Source organism: Physeter macrocephalus, chromosome 21 (assembly GCF_002837175.3).
Source record: "Physeter macrocephalus isolate SW-GA chromosome 21, ASM283717v5, whole genome shotgun sequence".
NCBI lineage: Eukaryota > Metazoa > Chordata > Mammalia > Artiodactyla > Physeteridae > Physeter > Physeter macrocephalus.
Window position 1 is genome coordinate 23,097,720 of NC_041234.1, and position 19,953 is coordinate 23,117,672.

General features: G+C 51.9%; 1 long non-coding RNA gene across 1 annotated transcript; it reads right to left on the reverse strand.

Annotated features, from left to right (window-relative positions):
* Nucleotides 1-7,663: 7,663 nt before the first annotated feature.
* On the reverse strand, nucleotides 7,664-19,643 carry LOC114484729 (uncharacterized). Its single transcript, XR_003677953.2, has 4 exons — nucleotides 18,869-19,643; nucleotides 18,284-18,637; nucleotides 17,359-17,634; nucleotides 7,664-8,182 (listed from the first exon to the last, which is right to left on the reverse strand). It is a non-coding gene; the product is annotated as an uncharacterized lncRNA (long non-coding RNA).
* Between the last annotated feature and the right edge of the window lie 310 nt (nucleotides 19,644-19,953).

The following is a 19,953-nucleotide window of genomic DNA, read 5'->3' on the forward strand; positions in this document are numbered from 1 at the left end:
CTGGCAGCCCATCACTTACCAGCCAGTGGGGGAGGCTGGCTGCAGGCTCCTGCGCCTGGGCTGGGCCCCATTTGCTCAGCCCGAGAGGGGTCCTGGGTCCTTGCCCCTGGGTGCATTGGTGCCTAATTAAACTCTATCCAGGGCAACGTGCACTAAATATACGAAGGCTAAGAGGAAGCTGGGGTGGGGTGGGGTGGGGGGGAGGTGGTCATTACCTGGGCAGAGAAAGTGAATCTTCTGAGAGACAGGAAGGGATCCCTCTGATCACACTGTCTGTTTATCCTCAGCAGAGCCTCTGAGTACACATTTAACTCTCGCGCTGAAATCAAGGAGACATGGAAATGAGGAAGAAAAAAAAAAATCCAGAGCCCACACATAACTAAACAGGGCCTGTGTCACCACCAGGCAGGAGGGAGGTCTTCCGTAGCTCCAAACGGACAATGCTAGCTGCAGAAAAATGACTCGGGTGCCCTTGTGGCCTTGGAGTTATTGCTCATGTGCCACGGCCCCATCGCACGTGGGAGCCGGAGCTGTATAAATGGCTGTGAGGACAGAAAGGAGCAGACGTGTCAGGAGCCCAAGGACCAGGTGTGTATGTTGTGAAGCTAAGCGGACCGTGGAAAAGCAGAGGAAGCATCCTCAGCCGAAGGCCAGGGACCCCACTAAGACCTGAGCCCTGGCAGGACGGAAATGGCCAGACCAGGGCTTAAAGCAACAGCTGGGAAAACAGGAGTGCACGCAGATCTCAGAGCATAGCCTCCAGGGCTTTGATTGAGCCTCCATTTAGTCCAGCTGAGGAAATCGGTTCAGAGCGTGACAACGCTAGCTCAAGGTGACACATCAGTGGCAAAAGTAGGACCAGAATCCAGAGCTCCCTGATTTGGGAGTGAGAGGAGTAAGAGGACTTCTGGTTAGAGAGAGACCCAGGGTGATCTTGGTCACTGCAGAGCCCCGGTATTTTTGTCACATAGCATTTGTTAAGCGCTTGCTGTGTGCAAAGCGCTGTGCTGGGCCTACGAGACCACAGTGCTAGGAGCCCTCAAAGGCCCGAGCAGGTGAGTAGGTGACAGGCCATGAAGGACGGTGGGCGAGGGGGCTGGGGAAGAAGGAAGCTGGCCACTCGAAGGGCCACAGCGAGGTTTACGGGAGGGCAGCCTGGACATGAGGCCACTCTCCCCGGGGTGGAGGTGCGAGAGAGGCCATCTGGACCAGGGCCTTTCACTCCCCTGTCGTCGGAGGGCCTGCCGGCGTTTCCCAAGGCAGGAAGGGAAAGTGAGGCTCGTGCGAATGGAGGAGGCAACTTTTCTAGCTCGAGCACTACTTGCAGCTCTCTCTCTTACTCTGGACAAATACGAGAGTGTAGCTTACCCCCCAAAAGCTCCTGGATAAATGGAGGCTCTCTGGGGGAGTTGGTAAGGGAATATCGCCTCCCTTAACAAAATAAACCCGAGACTCTCCAAGGTGTAGCACTGGAAGCAGTCTTCCAGCAGAGAAAGGGGGCTGGCTTAAGTGCCCCTGCCCCCCCCCCCGCGCCCCCTGGATTCCACCTGCCCCTTGGGGCGCTCGCAGTGTGATCACAGGTGCCCTCCCTGCAGCCATCTGGCCTCCACCCAGCCTCTGCTCTTGGTTTCTCTAAGCAGAGGCGAAACACGCTGGAACCTTCAAAGCACATTCCTAAACACTAAGGGAGAGCGGTGGGGAAGCGAAAACAAAGGCCCAGGAGCGCTGGAGCAGTTCAGCTTACAGAGTCTGTGGGCCAACAGGGCTGGCCCAAGTTCAGTCAGACTTCCTGGCCGCGGGCCAGCTGGAGCTGGCAGCCTGCCCCGTCCAGCCCACCACTCAGGCCCACGTCGCCCCCAGCCCGGGGCACACCCTCGCACCTAGCCCGAGCCCCAGGAAAGCCTGCTGCCCCTTAGCAGTGCCCTCGGCCCGCCCTCTCCTCATCTAGGTGGCTAGCTCCAGACAGCCAGCGAATGGCCTCTGCAGCCCTCCACCCAGAGCTTACCAAGAGTGACCGGGTTGCCAGTGGGCCAGACCCTTGGGGTGGCCTGGTGGGTCTGGCAGGGGCGGGGGTAGCTTCAGGCCTTGAGCAGCCAAGTGCGGCCGTTGTGAACACTTGGTCGCTGTTTACCCTTGTGCGTCGTAAAAATATCATCATGTTCTATGTGTGTCAAGGCTGGGAAGCACTGCTAACTCTCGATAAGTGTGACATCCAGGCCCCAAGAGGTACCCATACATATCACGGGGAGAGTATCGGGCCATATGGACCCTGTCCGAAGGTGAGCACGGCTCATTCATTCCACAAGCACTCCATAGAGCCCCCTCTGTGTGTTGAGCACGGCACTTGCGACTGTTGGAGGTGGCTGGGGGAGACCCCAGGCTACCAGGCTCTGGGCCCCTCCTTAGAGGACTTATAGTCTCCCCTGTGCTCACAGTACCTAAAGCCGGCAGAAAGCTGCCCTTGATTTTCCTCCTCAAGCTTATATTCTTCAAGCCAGAGTGGATGGAGTGTTTCTGCCCACTTTCCACTTACAGCTGGATAACCAAAGATTGCCCCACACTCTGAGCAGCCAGCCTGCTGGATAGGGACTTGGGAACCGGGAGTTCTGCTCTTTCTTTCCTGAGGTTCCACCCAGACGATGTCACGTGCACGGCAGATGCTACGGATAACACCTGCCTGTGGCACCAAATTCCGAGAATATCAAGGGGCGCCTCTCCGCCATCCCACCACACCGTTCTTCAGCCACCCAGGCTGCCTCTCTATAGGCAATCAGCGCTCCCGGTTTCTTGCTTACCCTCCCCAACATAGTCTATTTTCTTTTTTAAAAAAAATTTTGGCCTTGCCCCGCAGCAATGCGGGATCTTAGTTCCCTGACCAGGAATCAAACCCGTGCCCCCTGCAGTGGAAGCGTGAAATCTTAACCACTGGACCACCAGGGAAGTCCCCCAAGATAGTCTATTAAAGCTAATTCTTGGGCTTCCCTGGTGGCGCAGTGGTTGAGAGTCCGCCTGCCGATGCAGGGGACACGGGTTCGCTTCTGAAACTTTGGTCTGTCTTTTGATACCTCTGTGGGTGGGCACTGTGTGCGTGTTTCTGGTAAATGCTTTCCATGAATTATTTCTTTTAAACTTAAAAAAACAATTATTTATTTATTTATTTTTATTGAAGTTTGGTTGATTTACAATGTTGTATCTTTTAGACTTTTTAGTGGCCCCCTCAGATTGGTATAGATCCCAGTTCACAGTTGAGCAAAGAGTGACGTCCAGAGAGCTTCCCTGGTGGCGCAGTGGTTGCGCGTCCGCCTGCCGATGCAGGGGAACCGGGTTCGCGCCCCAGTCCGGGAGGATCCCACATGCCGCGGAGCGGCTGGGCCCGTGAGCCATGGCCGCTGGGCCTGCGCGTCCGGAGCCTGTGCTCCGCAACGGGAGAGGCCGCAGCAGAGGGAGGCCCGCGTCCCACCAAAAAAAAAAAAAAAAAAAAGCTAATTCTTTTTATTTATTTATTTTTTATTTATTTGTTTTATTTATTTATTTTTGGCTGCGTTCGGTCTTCGTTGCTGCGCGCGGGTTTTCGCTACTTGCGGCAAGCGGGGGCTGCTCTTCGTTGCTGTGCGTGGGCTTCTCATTGCAGTGGCTTCTCTTGTTGCGGAGCGCGGGCTCTAGGCGCGTGCACTTAAGTAGTTGTGGCACGAGGGTTCAGTAGTGGCTCGCGGGCTCTACAGCTCAGGCTCAGTAGTTGTGGCGCACGGGCTTAGTTGCTCCGCGGCATGTGGGATCTTCCCGGGCCACGGCTCGAACCTGTGTTCCCTGCATTGGCAAGCAGATTCTTTTTTTTTTTTTTGCGGCACGCGGTCCTCTCACCGCCGCGGCCCCTCCCGTTGCGGAGCACAGGCTCCGGACGCGCAGGCTCAGCGGCCATGGCTCACGGGCACAGCCGCTCCGCGGCACACGGGATCCTCCCGGACCGGGGCACGAACCTGCGTCCCCTGCATCGGCAGGCGGACCCCCAACCACTGCGTCACCAGGGGACCCCAAAGCTAATTCTTTTTAAAACATTTAAATTTTATTTTGAAAAAAAAATCCCAAACCCACAGAAAAATGTAAAGAACAAGTACAATGAACACGCATATAGGAAGGCAGGTTTTTGAAAGCACTATATTTATTCAACACTCCTACCCTTGGAAAGAATTCAAAACCCCTTCAAAGATCTGAATTAATTTAACTTTATCTTAAAATGTTACTTAGGCCCTCATGGATACATTGCTTATACAGGGTGCTCCCCCCATAGCCCCCAGCACCTTATCATTAAGCTTGGCTCGTGGGAGGTTTCTGGGATTCAATAGCCAAGACAACACAGTAGCTGGTAGGGCTCAGCCAGGCTGCCCTGGTTCCTTCCAAACCTGGCTCGGCCACTTGACCAGCTGCGTGGCCTTAGGCAATTGCTCTCAGTGTGGCCTTGGGCAATTGCTCTCAGTGCCTCACTTTGCCTGTCTATAAAATGGAGGGGGGGCAGAAAAAACAACAGATTTCATAATGTTGGGAGAATTAAGTTAGTTGATGGAGATAAAGCAAGTAAAATAGTGCCTGGCATATAGAAGGTGCTTAACAGGTATTGGGGAGACAAGACAAACACATTTGGTATCAGCTTTGCTTCGGTGATTGCACGTGAGTCATTTGGCCCTGAGTTCATGGCCTCCCAGTTTTCATCAGTAACCGCGAGAGAGGCCGGAGGAAACCCAGAATGTGGCTTCATAATCCTTCCCAGCCTGAGAGAATTGCCCTGGCTCAGCTCTGCTCGGAGCCGGGGGCTTCCCCTGGACAGTTTCCACACTCATGAAGAGTTTCTAGCCGTGCTTATTAAAAAGACATTTGGAGGGAAAGCCTTTTTTTTTTTTTTTTTTTCCTCCCCATTTTCTAGCCTGGCTAGTTGCTTCCCTGCTGATAGAACCATCTTCGAAGAAAGAACTAGCGTTTACTTTCAGGACAAAGCCAGGAAGAATACATCCTTCTCCCTCAGGGAGTTCCAGGCTCACAAAGGCCCATTTCAGGCCCAAGTTAAGGGTCAGATGGGGCAAGTGGGTACGATCCCAGGAACCACCCCCCCCGACCCCCGCATCTGACAAGCCAGAGAGGTTCTTAAGGACCCTCACACAAAGTTGTCCGAGATGCTCTTCACATGGGCTGCGTCGAATGGCAGATGTCTGAAGAGCCAGAGGCAAGAGACGACACGGGAAAGATAAGGAAATTTGTTTAAAGGTATACTTTGCTCTGTGCTATAAAATACTGCACGTAATGTTAGGCTTTGACGGCTGTAATGTCTGACCTTGACATTGTGATGTTTCTGCCATATAATTTAATTAACGTGTAATGCTGGCCCAATGCCAGGGAGTCAAACGTCCTGATGGCTCTTGGAAGCCACATCAGTCCCTTTGAAGTTCCCCCCAGTGAACTGACACACAGAAACCTCCTAAGGCTGAGGACAGCCCCTGAGATGGGCCACAGAAATTTAGCAGTGTCATGGTTCCATTGGATGGCACTGGCCAAGCCACCTGCTAACTTGTCACAGTTCTGGAGGCCTGCTGTGGTTTCTGAGGGCCCTAACCACGGGGAGCGGCTCCTTGAGGAAAAAGTCCCTCACCCCTCATCTGGGACAATATCCGGTGATCTGCTCACAGATTTTTTTTTCCTGCACAAAATGTTTTCTTCTTCCTCAACTTTGCCTATCACCAAGTCGTTGAGCTTCACAGAGGAACACAAATTAGACAAGAGGCATATTAATTGAAGGCAAAAAGGACTATCCATCCATTCCTCACATAATTATTTAACACCTACCACGCACCTACTAGGGCTTTGGGCGTTTATAGCAGGGAACAAAACAGTATCTTGGCCATAATAAAACTTTGTTTTACTTGAGAAACAATAAGTGCATGAGCCATGTATATATATATATATATATATATATATATATATATAATATTTCAGGTTATGATAAATCTATGAAGAATTAAGAAGGGTAAGGGGAGGGACTTCCCTGGCGGTCCAGTGGTTAAGACTCCACGCTTCCAATGCAGGGGGTGTGGGTTCAATCCCTGCTCTGGGAACTAAAACGCACATGCTGCACAACACGGTCAAAAAAAACAGGGGGTGAGGGGAGAGACATGAGATGTTCTTTTAGATGGCAGATTGTGCATTGATGGAATAAAGTGCTCAGGTGGTATATCAGTCCACGCTTGCTGCAATTATGCTGTATAACGAGCTACTACCCCCAGACTTAGTAGTTGACATCAGTAAGCATTTAGTTTTCACATCCGTGTCTGTGGATCCCCTGTGGTTAGCTGATCTAGACTGTGCCCGACTGGGCTTGACTGCAAGTGTGGGTTGGGCCCAGTCTGCTCTATGGGTCTCTCATCCTCCAAGGATGAGTGGGCTACCTGGGACACGGCCTCCTGGCAATAGCAGAAGTGCAAGAGGGTAGAGTAGAAATGCAATGACTCAAGTCCTAGACTCAGAGCTTGTACACTGTTACCTCTGCTTACATTCCACTGGCTGAAGGACATTCGTGGCCTGACATCAATGGGGTGGGGGGGGCCACTCCACCTCTAGAAGGATGAACTGTAAAGTCACGTGGCGAAGGGCGTGGATATAGGGTGGGGTGAAGATTTGGGAACAGTAGTGCAATCTGAAACAGATGGTTCAAACCAAAACTATGTATCTCTAGCTAAGACATTTATATATACAAATATGTATATGAAATGATATGACCGCCTTTGCTGGAATCCTCTGTTTTAGATTACATTAAATCCATGCAATAATTACACATTCACATCCCTGAGGTGATTTATTATGGGACCAGAGGCTTCTGAATCATGGCCGCCAACCTCAGGAAACCTGGGAAGATGGACCACAGGCCATCCCAGTGCTGAGAGAGAACACCATGATGGAGACCTTTCTTCTTGCCTGGGTTTCCTACGTAAGGATGGGAGTGTAGATGGGAAAAACCAGAGGAGACCCGAGACCTAGCAACTGTCCTTGCTGGCCTCTGAGCATGTCTTGGAGTGACACGAATCTGGAGTAAGACCCAGGAAGTGTCACCACTGGACCTCACTCTACTACCAAGTACATTCTAGCTAGTCTCACTGGCTGTCTAGGACAGGGCTCATGCATTGATTGTTTAAGGGAATAGGTCGAAGATTCCAGCTCTTTCTTACAGCTCCTTTCCCCCCAGTCCTGCCCTGCCTTTCTCATGCCATCCTTGAATAATGTGGGAGGGATGCCTAATGTCTCTTCAAAAAGTGATGATGTTTAAAATCGGGCCTCCCTTCAATGAATTCCTCCAGGGCTCTGCAGTAAGCCAAGTACTGGAAACTGGCCCTTCCTTTAAGAAGGAAAGCTCGCTGTTCAATTGATTCCGACAGCTAATGGAGTATAATCACCTTTGCCCAAAGTGATTCCAATCAAAGGAATCCACTGTATAAAAATTCAAGGTGGAAGCATCAAGATTTACATCTTGTGGGGGCTTCCCTGGTGGCGCAGTGGTTGAGAGTCCGCCTGCCAATGCAGGGGACACGGGTCGGTGCCCCGGTCCGGGAAGATCCCACGTGCGGCGGAGCGGCTGGGCCCGTGAGCCATGGCCGCTGAGCCTGCGCGTCCGGAGCCTGTGCTCTGCAACGGGAGAGGCCACAGCAGTGAGAGGCCCGCGTATCGCAAAAAAAAAAAAAAAAGATTTACATCTTGTAAGCAGAGAGAATGGAGTGTTGGGGCAGATGTTTAATGGTGGGGCCCCATGAGGCTTCAGACCATCTCTTGTTTGGGGGAATTCTGCCTTCTGTCTCCAAAGGTGTGTGAGGTGATCCATCTTCTGTAACGAATCCTAGCCTAGGTCTGGAGAGGGGACCAGCTGGATGTAATCGCCTCTTAGACCAGCCGCCATTATGGAGCGTGTCGGGCACTCCTGAAACTGCAACTTGCTCTCTGATTTCACTGACAACTTTGCTTGATTTAACTGGGTCCATCTTGAACTTATCCATGTCGGAACGTCCCTCGGCTTTGTTTCTTTGTCACTCTCCATGTAAATCTCTTTGCAACTCTATCCCAGAGGCCCTTCTGTGCCTTCTGCCTTCATTCCCCATTAGATGATGATGATGACAATGGTGACGATTTCGTTTTTATTGACGCAAAATAGCTGCACAGAAAAGCACACAGATCATTAGCGTCAGGCTTGATGAACACACCCATATATCCAGTACCCAGACCGGGAAACATCACCAGCACCCCAGAAATCATCTTGTGCCCCCTTCCAAGCACTATGGCCCCAGAGATAACTGCTAACCTAACTTCTAATAGCATGATTAGCGTTGCCTGATTTGGTACTTTATAGAAACGGAATCTACAATATGAAATTTTTGTGTGTCTGGTTCCTCTTGCTCCACACTGTGTGTGCTGGATGGTTCACTCATTCTCTTTGCTGTGTACTATTCCATGGTATGAATACACCACATCTTATTTCTCTGCTATTCTCCTGTTGATGGGTACTTGGGCAGTTTTGCTTTGGGGCTATTCCTAATAGTGCCACTATGAACACTTATGTACATGCCTTCTAGTGAATAGATGGACACGTTTCTGCTGGGTGTCTGTATACCCACAAGCTGAGTCGCTGGGCCTGTGTTCAGCTTTCAGAGATGGTGCCAAACCTTTTCCAAAGCGGTCATGCCAATTTATATTCCCAGAACTGAATAGGAGAATTCTCCTTGCCAGCACTTGGAATTTTCTCTTTCCTTTTAGGCATTCTGGTGGACCCTATGAGATTTCAAGCTCCTAAAGGGCAGAAACAAAGGATTTTTCTTCCTTGAAAATTCTCCCAAGTGTCTCCTGAAAAACCCTCCTGGGGAAAATGTTAGCTGATGCCCTGGGAAATAAAAGCACATGGTTTTCTTTTACTTTTCAGGAAAAGCTGAAATGTGGTCCTTGATCTTTAATGACAGTAGCTTTTGGAAACGGAGAAAATAAAAACATCTGGATCGAGCCTCAAATTCCCACTCCCACCCCCCCCGACCACCACCAATCTGGTCCTGCTCTACAGTGGTTTCCGTATGACACAAGCACACCTGCCCGGCAGCCCCAGGCCTCCCACTGCCTGCCCACACCTTCGTGCCTGCTCTGCTCCCTGAGGGAGACTCAGCTCCTGGATCCCCCACCTGGAGTGATCTCCTTGCTCACCTTGATGCCCAGCTCCAGGCACACCTCCTCCACAGAGCCCTCCCAGACTACCTTTAAGTCGAAATCTCCCAGGTGCTTATCGTCACAGCCACAAAACTTATCCTTTGTTTGTTCGGTTACACCTTATCTCCTCAGCTCAGTTGTAAGTTCTTGGAGGGACCACGTTGTCTAGCAAGGTGTTCTCTCTCACACACCAGTTGCCTACGACGTGCTTATTGATCAGATACATGACCGTTAGGTTCTGTCTCTTAGTTGTGTGGGGCCGGAGAAGACTTCTCAGATGGTAAGATCAAGAAAGTCTCAATTGACTCAGATTGAGCACATGTGGTGAGTGATGTCCCGACACTGGGTATATTCTGAAGAAAAGCTTGCTGGTCCCCTCTAATTGTCTATGATAACCTGGCTGAGCAGCGGGGCCTGCTGGTTGGTTCACTCACCAATGGTCTCAGTATCACCTGGGGTGTCAGCGTAGAATGCAGTGTCCTGGCCTCACTCCTTAGACCTGGGGTGGGACCTGGAAATCTCTATCTTCACCTCTCACCACAGTTGACGCTGATGCACAGCCAGGTTTGGAAACTAATTGATTCTGAAAAGAATGTTCCCTTCTAGGAAGTGAGAAAATGTCAGGGGGCACGTGAGGAGGGGCTGTGATAGATGGTTTGGATTTAGAGAGGCAGAGTTTGAGTCTTAACTCTTCCACTTACCAGGCGTGTGACCATGGACAAGGTACTCAACCCCTCCGAGCCTCAGTTTCCTCTTCTGTGAAGTGGGAACCTCACTATGGATCTGGTTTTGGTGCAAAAATTACCCCAGATTTGTTGGTAATTTATCAACAAATTACTTTGCCCCTTAAAACAACTGTTTTATTTTGGTCACAATTCTGTGGGTCAGGAGTTCTTGGAAGGGCTCAGCCAGGTGGTTCTCTTTGGGAGTTACAGTCAGATATCAACAGGGGCTGCAGCCATCTGAGGGATGTCCAAGATGGCACGCCCACGCGGCTACCAGTTGTTGCTGGCCATCGTCTGGGAGCTCAGCTGGGCTGTAAACTGGGGCATCTACCTGTGACTCCCCAGCATGGCCATGACTTCTTTTTGACTTGTCCCAGAATGGGTGCCCCAGAAAGCCAGGAGGAAGCTGCATGGCCTTTTCTGACTTGGCCTTAGAAGTCTCACAGCATCACTTCTGTTGCATTCAGAGCAGTCATGAGCCCACCCAGATTTCTTGACGGGAAGAGTGTCAAATGACCCACGGACCTGTCTAAAACTGCCATGGTATCTGATGGGGTTGTGATGAGGATTAAGTGAGATATCTTTGAAGTGCTGGACAAATGTGAATTCCTCTTCTTCTAGTTTGAGGCCCAGGAGCTCCCAGGGCAAAGTCAGTGCCAGGTGCCAGGTTTCCAGTTGCTTTTGTTCATGTCTACTGGGCTGTAAGGATGGGGTGAAGGGACAGTCTTTCTCAGTTTCTTTATTTTATTTATTTATTTTTTTTGGGGGGCGGGATCTTAGTTTCCCGACCAAGGATTGAACCTGGGCCCTGGCAATGAAAACGCCGAGTCCTAACCACTGGACCACCAGGGAACTCCCTCTTTCTCAGTTTCTAGTCATTTCTACTGCCTTGGGATAGTTAGTACAGGGCAGCAGTGAGGTACTTTCTGATTCCCCGATGCATAAGGTCTCCCGTGGTCCCCTGAGACCCCGTATCAGCCCCAACCAAGTGCCTGGGCTCAACTGGAACCTTCTTGGGCTCCAAATGGTAACACCCGGCTGAGGACACAATGTCTCCAGGACAGATGCCCTGGTGTGGGTCCCTTGGGAGGCCCACACGTGTTGGGATGGGGAACTGAGTGGCAGCTGAATAGAAAGCAGTCAGAGAGTGGCTCTTGGGGGCATTGTTCTTCCTTCTCTTGTTCAGGAGTGGGTCCCATCTCTGCCCTTGCTTTCTTTGCCCCAGGTCGGGAGAGAGTCGGGGGCTGAGGAGAGGTCAAAGGGAGACCATTGGACCAGCTCCCGGGCTGCCAGGGGAAGATGGGGGATGGCTTGCCTTCCAGAGCTGCATTCAAGGGTGCCTCCGGATAAGGCAGCGTTAAGAGAGGGAGGCTGGGTTCCAGTTGATGCCAGAGCGGGTAGGATTTGCCCAACAGGGAAGGCAGGACAGAAGAGGGAGGAGCCCTTATGCGTCTGCTCCAATGAGCTGCTGTCCTTTGGAAAGGTGGCCGAGTGCTCTCCCTGAGGTGCTCTCCCATGGACCCCTCTCGCTCACACTCTTATTCTGGAAAAAGATGGCGGGACCTGTGTTTGGCAGTCTGAGGATGCTGCTCCCTCTGGTCCTCCTGCTTTTCCTCCTGGGGCTCCCTCACCTTCTTCATCACCCCCACTAGCCTTACCTCACGTTGGGCGACCGTGTTGTTCAGAGCAGGGCTGGGTAAGGCTCAGAGCCGCACAGCCATGCAACACTTTAGCCCCCAGAGCTCACATGATTGCGCTCCTACGTGCCCAACACCGTGCTGAGGGCGAGAAGTGGTCCACAGGCCTCGTGATGCCGGTCAAGGAGAGCAAATTGATGAACAGGCACCATGTGCCCAAGTGAATGATACATGTGTGTAAGCACCTCAGGAATCCATGGCCGGGCAGCTCTTGGAGGGCTGGGGAGGCCAGGAGAGGACTAACTAGACTAGGCCATAATGCAGGCTGCTCATCCTCTCACAGCTCCGTGCCTCAGTTTCCCCATCTGTAAAGTGGGGATAACGAGGTGCCCGCCTTGAAGCGTCAGTCATGAGGATGAAATGAGGGGATGCAGATAAGCATTTGGCAGGGCCCTGGGCACACAGTCAGCCCCTAATCAAGCTGGTCTTCAGTGGTTAGGGATTTGGGTAAGCAGGAGTGAGGGAAGGAGGGAGGAGAGCCTGGGGAGTTGCCCAGGGAGGGTGGAGTCACCCAGAAGGGGAAACCAGCAGGGAGCCTGGAGGGAGGTGGTGGAGGGGAGGCCTTCTACAGGGGTGGGTTCCATCCGCCCCTTCCTGCCCCCAGGTAAGGACAATGAAGAGCTCCCCACGCCCCCCACCTCCACCACCCCAAGGCCTCCCAGCTCCTCCCCCCTTCGGACTGCAGCACCTGCTCCCTGAGGCTTTTCCAGGTGGCTCCACCCTGGTTCTCCCTTTCGAACCTGGCCTGGCTCCTCCTTCTAGACCAGCTCCTCCTATTTCTATTCACTGCGGGGGTGGGGGTGGGGAAATCCCCATTCTCCTTAAGCATCAAACCTTGGGGGAGAAGAAAGACCGTCACTTTGCAAGTCCAGGCCCACTAGATTTGTGACCTTTGGAGAGGTACTTAACCTCTCTGAGTCTCAGTTTCCTCATCAACAAGAGGGTAATCATTGTGACTAGTGACTTGTTTTGCCCATACTTCTAGGAGAATTAAATAAGAGAATGCATTAAATATGCACCTAATACTTAGTAGGTGCTTAATAAATGGTGGCTATTTCCATAGTGATTCTACTGCTGTGTATCCAGAAGGTGTTTGGTTAAACGACATCCGGGGATTTGACTGACATAGGCAGCCGCTCCTTGTTGGCAGATAAAGAAATGGAGGTCTTCCTCTCTCTTGATGATTCAGGGAAAGCGCTCCCTGCCCCCTTTCCCTCCTGAGAGGTACCCCATGCTGTGCCTCAGAATTGGAAACAGCAGGCACAGACACAGTGCGGTGGTCAAGCCAGAGGTAGCTGACGGAAGAAAGAGTTCTAGATAAAGATTTTTCTCACTTAATGGAGGGCTTTGCCCAATAGTCACGAAAACATAACTTTCTTCTAAAACTCTGGGATGGAACCCTTTCTATAGTATGTTTCAATGAGATGTATTAGTTTGTTATTGCTGTGTAACAAACTGCTCTAAAATGCAGTGGCTTAACACAACAACAATTTCTTCTTCCTCACCATTGGGTGGGTTGGCCGGGCTCGTTCATGCAGCTCACTCATCTCGGGGAGGCCCAAGATGGCCTCATGCACAGTATGGCAGTTGGTACCAGTTCTCAGCTGGGGTGAACAGTGGCTCTCCAACCTGTCACCTCGAATCCTCTAATACACAAAACTGGCTTCCTCATGTGGCATTTTCAGAACTGCCTGAGAGAGTGAAGCAGGTTGCTGCAAGGTCTTTTAAGGCCTTATCTCAGAAGTCACGCAGTATCACTTCTGCCACATTCTGTTGGTCAGAGCGAGTCACCAGGCCAGCCCAGCTTCTAGGGAAGGGGACATAGATTCCACTCTGTATTAGTCTGCTCGGGTTGCCATAACAAAAGTACCGCAGACCAGGTGCCTAAAACCACCGAAATATACTGCCTCACAGATCTAGAGGCTGGAAGTCCAAGATCAAGGTGTGGGCAGGGTTGGTGGCTTCTGAAGCCTCTCTCCTTTGGCTTGTAGACGGCTACCTTCTTCCTGTGTCCTCACATGGTCTTCTCTCTGTGTGTCTGTGTCCATATTTCCTCTTCTTCTAAGGACCCAGTCACACTGGATTAGGGCCCACCTGTGTGAACTCATTTTGAATAACCACATTTTAACTTAATTACCTATTTAAAGACCCTAACACCAAATACAGTCACATTCAGAGCTACTAGGGCTTAGGATTCCAAAATATGGATTTGGGGGGACACAATTCATCCCATAACACACCCTTCGGTGGGGAGAGCTACAAAGAAGTTGTGACCATCTTTTTGTGTGTGTGTGGCCATTTTTAATCTATGACAGGAGACTATAGTAAATGCTCAAACATGCAACTGCTAGTACTGTTATTTCTGCTATTTTAGTACCTGCCCGTTGTGAGGTTAGTGAGGAAAAACTCCAACTCTAGGTCCTTAAACCCTCCAGATTCACTCTCTCCAACAAACACGCATCTTTCCCGGGGCAGCTGCCCCTAGTACATCACTGCAGGTGCTCAGCAGGCTGCAAGGACCTCATGTGCCTGTGCCGCTGGCTCCCTGGCTTTGAGGGGACTGTGTGGGCAACCTCCCAGAACAGGACAAGCCAGGCTGGCCTCACCGGCCTTTATCACCCCACGCCCCAGGCCCCAGACAAACCCCTCCATCTTCCATCTGGCCTGCCGCTTCCCCCAGGTGCCTGAGGTGTCTTTTTCAGGGCAGTCTAGTTCCCATAACACCTGACTTATACACACGGGGTGTTGAATAAGAGTTTGAAGAATAGAATTGAGTTCAGAATCTTCGTGGTCCCCTTAACCCCTAGCTCAACGATTCCCCCCAGTCCTCATATCCCAAAGTCACCAAGAGCCCAGTGGGGATTTGGAAGGTTTCTCCTATCCCAGCTTCTCTGGTTCTTATTCCTCCCCTCCCAGGCCCCTGCCCCTTCCCCCAAATCCATTCCACAGCTGCCTCTCCTCACGACGTGGCATCCTCAAAGATGCGGGGTTTTGACATTGAACCTGACTTTTATCTGCTGTGAATTGGTGGAACGGTGATGCTGGGAGAGAGGAAACATTTCTGCTCCCCCCAGAACCCCCTTACACACACACACACACACACACACACACACACACACTTCCGGAGCCAGATAAATGCAGGAAAGTAAGACACAGCTGCAGGTCCAGCCACCCCAAGAGACATGAGAAAGTGTGGAAGAAAACAAGAAGAAAAGGTGCGGAGTTGGGAGAGGTCAAGTGCCATATTATTTGCAGTTCTGATGGGCACACAGCGCAGCTCAGGGCTGCGGTGTTGGTAGCAGCCCAGCAGAAAAGGCTGACAAAGCCAACACCCATTGCCAGAGCCGCAGCTCTGCGGGGCGGCCCAACGAGCTCTGCCTCTGAACACCATTGTGAACGGACAGGACGGTGAATGTGCAGAAACCCTCACCTCCAAAATGCGATTAACTGACTGTAGCGCCCCTACTGACTACACTACCCTCCCGCCCCCAGTGACCACCCACCCGCGTCCCCACCCCTGCCACTGCACACACGGCTTGGTGGCAGGCCAGGTGTGAGGTACCCTCCAGGGTGGGAGAAACAGGTTCATCCAGAAGGGGAATTCACCCAGGGATTTCAGGAAAGAGCCACAATGGGTATTTCTGATCCCCAGGAACCCCCCTTTTTTTTTTTTAAAGTTGCTGCTTACATGGATGGACCTAGAGATTATCATACTAAGTGAAGTCAGAAAGAGAAAAACAAATATCATAGGAGATCACTTATATGTAGAATCTAAAAAAAAATGATACAACTGAACTTATTTACAAAACAGAAACAGACTCACAGACTTCAAAAACAAACTTCTGGTTACGGGGGGCGGGGGGAAGGGTCGGGAGAGGGATAAATTAGGAATTGGGGATTAACATATACACACGACTATATATAAAGTAGATACCCAACAAGGGCCTACTGTATAGCACAGGGAACTCTACTCAACACTCTGTAATAACCTATATGGAAAAAGAATCTGAAAAAGAACAGATATATGTATATGTATAACTGAATCACTTTGCTCTACCCCTGAAACTAACACAACATTGTAAGTCAACTATACTCCAATATAAAATTAAAATTAAAAAAATAATAATGGTAAGAAACCAAAAAAAATTGCCTCTTGACCCACAGTGGATGCCTTCGACCTGTAGAAAGGAAGGTCAGCCAGTATCTGAGACTCCCTGGCCTCCGAGTTGCCCCAGGGCCCAGGAAACAGGTCAGCCACACTAACTGCCCTGCTGTCGCCGAGAGCCCCTGCTGCGCCGAGCAGTTCCTGCTAAGTCAGAACGCGTTCTCCCAACAGTCTGGCTGCTCGGCAGGCCCAGGCAGCAGCGCGCAGCCACTGGCTGAGTGTGACGCTGGGCTGTGGGCCTTTGAAACAAGCACGCTTCGCTTCACTCTGGACTCTGAGTTGTCTGCTTGGAAACAGAGAACATCTTGGCCCTGGCGGTGAGCGATCTAAGCCCTGGTGGCAGGGGAGTTGAGATTCTCGGGATGACCGGCTGAAGTCTGCTAAGAATATCCAGCCACAGGCCTGACCACAAGCCAGTGAAGGCCCCACGTGGAGGCTTCCGTGGTCCTTCAGGCGTGGGAGGAAGGAGCTGACTGGGCAGCCGGTGCTCGTGGGGTCCCTCAGTTGGAAGTGTGTAGACGCAGAAGTAAAGAGTAAGGTCAAGTAACATTTAAAAAAATCCAAGAAGCCCATCCTGCCCCCAAGGAATGCATAATCCCAGGAGGAAGGACATCAGCCACAAGGGACTTAGTGCGCGTTACAGGTTAAAGCGAGGACAACCACACAGAAGGGGCCGGCGGCAAGGCACCTCACACGCGTCTGTGAGGCTGCAAGTGCCAAAGAGAGAGCACCCACACTGGCTTCCTGCAGCCAGATCAGGTAGATCTCGTGGCCTAGCAGCTGACGGCCTAATGGGGAGCCCGGGATACATGGTCCGTCCTCTTGACCTCAGTTCCCACATCTGCAAAGCCAGGGACTCGGGTCACTGTTTCATAAACGTTTTGAAAGGTCAGGTCTCAGACCTTCCGGACTTTGATGCGTGCGCCCCTGAAAAATGGACACGGACACCAAGGCCACCATTTTTGCACCATTTCAAGAGGTTGCCCGGCCCCAAGCTGACCATCCAAGGATCTCAAGCAAAGGTTCTGAGGTTTTGGCTTAGGGGAGGAAGTGTTCTTGGAGGTCTGGAGAGGACTGGGAAGAGTTCAGGGATAGGGCTTCCCTGGTGGCGCAGCGGTTGCGAGTCCGCCTGCCGATGCAGGGGACACGGGTTCACGCCCCGGTCTGGGAGGATCCCACGTGCCGCGGAGCGGCTGGGCCCGTGAGCCATGGCCGCCGAGCCTGCGCGTCCGGAGCCTGTGCTCCGCAACGGGAGAGGCCACAACAGTGAGAGGCCCGCGTACCGCAAAAAAAAAAAAGTTCAGGGATAAAGTGGGATTGAAGGAGGGGCAGAAATGAAATATCTACTCCTTCATCCAACAAATGTGGTGAGTGGCAGCTGTGGGCAGGCACAGTGGGTGCAGCCACAGAGGAAACACAGGGGTCCTGGGTCTTGTGGGACCGCCTTTCTAGCTGGAGAGACAAGCCCCTTCGGCTCCAGCCACACAGGCCGTCGTTGTTCACTTGCTCAAATAGTTCAGGGGCAGTCGTACTTCAGGACCTGCGCACTTACCCTTCAGCTGCCTGGAGCTCTTTTTCCCTTATCCCCAGACAGCTGGTCCCCTCTCAGCTCAGAAGCCATGCCCGGGATGAGGCCTCCCTGGCCATCCCCGCCCCTCGCAGCCACGCTGCCCTGTTTCATCTTCTTTGCAGCTCATATCATCATCCGAAGTTATCTTCTCTATTTGCTTTGTGTTTATGGTCCGTCTCCCTTAGCACAGGGACCCTGTCAATCTTGTTCTCCACGGTGCCCCGGCGCCCAGGACAGTGCTCGGCATAGAGTAAACACCTGTCAGAGATGTGATGAACCAAATGAACTAATTATAGACTTAAAGATAGATTGCTGCGAACTGGTGAGGCCTGTGGTGTAAGGCTAAGGACCAGGTGGTTTGAGAGGGTGAAGGTGGGGGACTAACCTGGCTCCGGGGAATGTGTCTTAGAGGCAATGCTGTTTAGATAGAGCTCCAAATGACTAGGAAAGTGGGGTAGAGGGAAGACGGATCCGGGCAGTCTCCTGGGATGGCCCGGATGTGGGAAGGGGCTGGAAACAGAAGCCGAGAGCAAAGGTCTGAAGGGTAGGGCCTGGTGAGCTGGCTGAGGGTTTTCACCTTCATCTCAGTAATGAAAGCTGTAGGGGTACCATTGCTCTGGCTCCAGGGCGCTGTGCCCCCTATTACCTCTCTGATCCATCCTCCTGCTTTACACTCTGGCCACACTGGAATCCTGCTTGTTCCTTACATACCGCAGGCAACCTCCCGCCACAGGTCCTTTGCAGTGGCTATGCCTCTGCCTGCAACTCTCTTCCTCCAGAAATGCTCTTGGCTCCCTCACCTCCTTCGAGCCTTTGCTTACCTCTCACCTTCTCAAAGAGGGTTCCCCTGACCACCCCTGAATCCTGAAACCTTCTCCCTACCCCCTGCCCTCCTGCTGGCCCTTACCTGCTCCCACTTTTCTTTCCTTGGTGTGTATCACTGTCTACTGTCCGAGGCAATTTTAAGACCCGTTACCTTCATTGTTTATCATCCATCTCTCTCCTGCTGGAATAAAAGCACCTCAAGGACAGGCATCCATTTTGCTCCCCAGGATGTGCCGAGTGTCTGGAAGGGCACCTGGTACCCAGTAGCAGTCGAGATTTGCAGGGATGGTCGTTGCTGTTGGCTGCTGTGCTGGAAATGGACGGCAGAGGGGCAGGAGCGGACAAAGGGGGCCAGTCAGGAGGTCATTGCCAGGTCTTAGGCAAGAGATAGTGCTAGGCAGGCGCTGGATGCAGAGGGAACGGATGACTCCTAGAGCTGCCAAGAGGACAGAAAACAGGATTTGGTGATGGGTCAGGTTGGAGGGGAGGGGTGGTCAGAGAGCTCACAGGTGACTCCCGGGTCCCTGGACTGCATTCTGGGCATAACTGGGTGTCATGACCAGGTGGTGTGTGGGAACCAGGGAGAAGAAGCAGGGTTAGAGGAAAGAAGGGAGAAAGGGGTTCCCGGAGGGGAACATTCATGGGCACCAGTGGGGGAAAGGCTCACCTGTCTAGGGGAGAGTGAAAAGTGCGGTTTGGCTGGAGTGGAAGGAGGTTCCTGTGGAGGAGAGGAAGATGGCAGGAAAGGCCGGATCAGGGGGCCTGGCCATCCGCTAACGCTGCCTACTTGCTGCTCTCGCTTTGGCATCCTGGGCCGTGGGCAGGGCGCTGTGAATCCTCACCCTGAACATGGCCCATCCACCTGGTGCATTGCTCTCAACGACTTGCTTCTATCACGGAGCAGAAAGTTTGCCTCTGTTCCCGTGATTTTAAACCGTGCTTCCTGGCTGTCTCTAGAAAAACCTCACTGCCCTGCCTCCCCACCCCGACTCCACCCACAGTGTCCCCCACTCTCCTGCATCCCGGTCTCCTGCCCAAGAGCTCGCATGCAATTATAAGCCTTCTCCTTCCCCAGTTTGTTTGCGTAGTTTTTTATTTATTGCATTTGTTTTTCTTTTTGGCCACGCCTCCGCGGCTTGCGGGATCATATTAGTTCCCCGACCAGGGATCGAAGCCACGCCCTCGGTAGTGAAAGCACGGAGTCCTAAGCACTGGACCGCCAGGGAATTCCCTATGTATTGTATTTTTTATTTTGTTAACATTCTATTGAAGTGCAGCACACAGACAGAAAAGTACCTAACTCCTAAATGTACAGCTTGATGAATCTTTACAAGCTGGGCACACCCGTGTAGCCAGCATCCAGATCAAGATGCAGCGTATTCCCAGGCCCCCCACCCCGAACTCCCTGTTGTGCCCCCTCCCAAGGGGCATGCCCCTCTCCATTGTCCCCCTTCCTCCAAGGTCATCCCTAGGCTGACTTTTGACACCTTAGATTGGCTTTGCCCACTTTAAAACTTGAGGTAAATGGAATCCTATTGAGAGTGTGCTTTTGAGGCCGGCCTGCATTTTAAAATCAGTCTTCCTGCCGGCCTTGAGGCCAGTGGTGTTAGGTGCTGGAATTGATAAACAAATGGAAAATGGGGTTAGCAGGGAGTGAAGGCAGTTGAGACTGGATCTGGAGAGTCCGGCCGAGTTCTAAGAGGATCTTGAACTGTAGGAGGAGGAAGGAAAGTAGCTCACACCTGAGGGAGG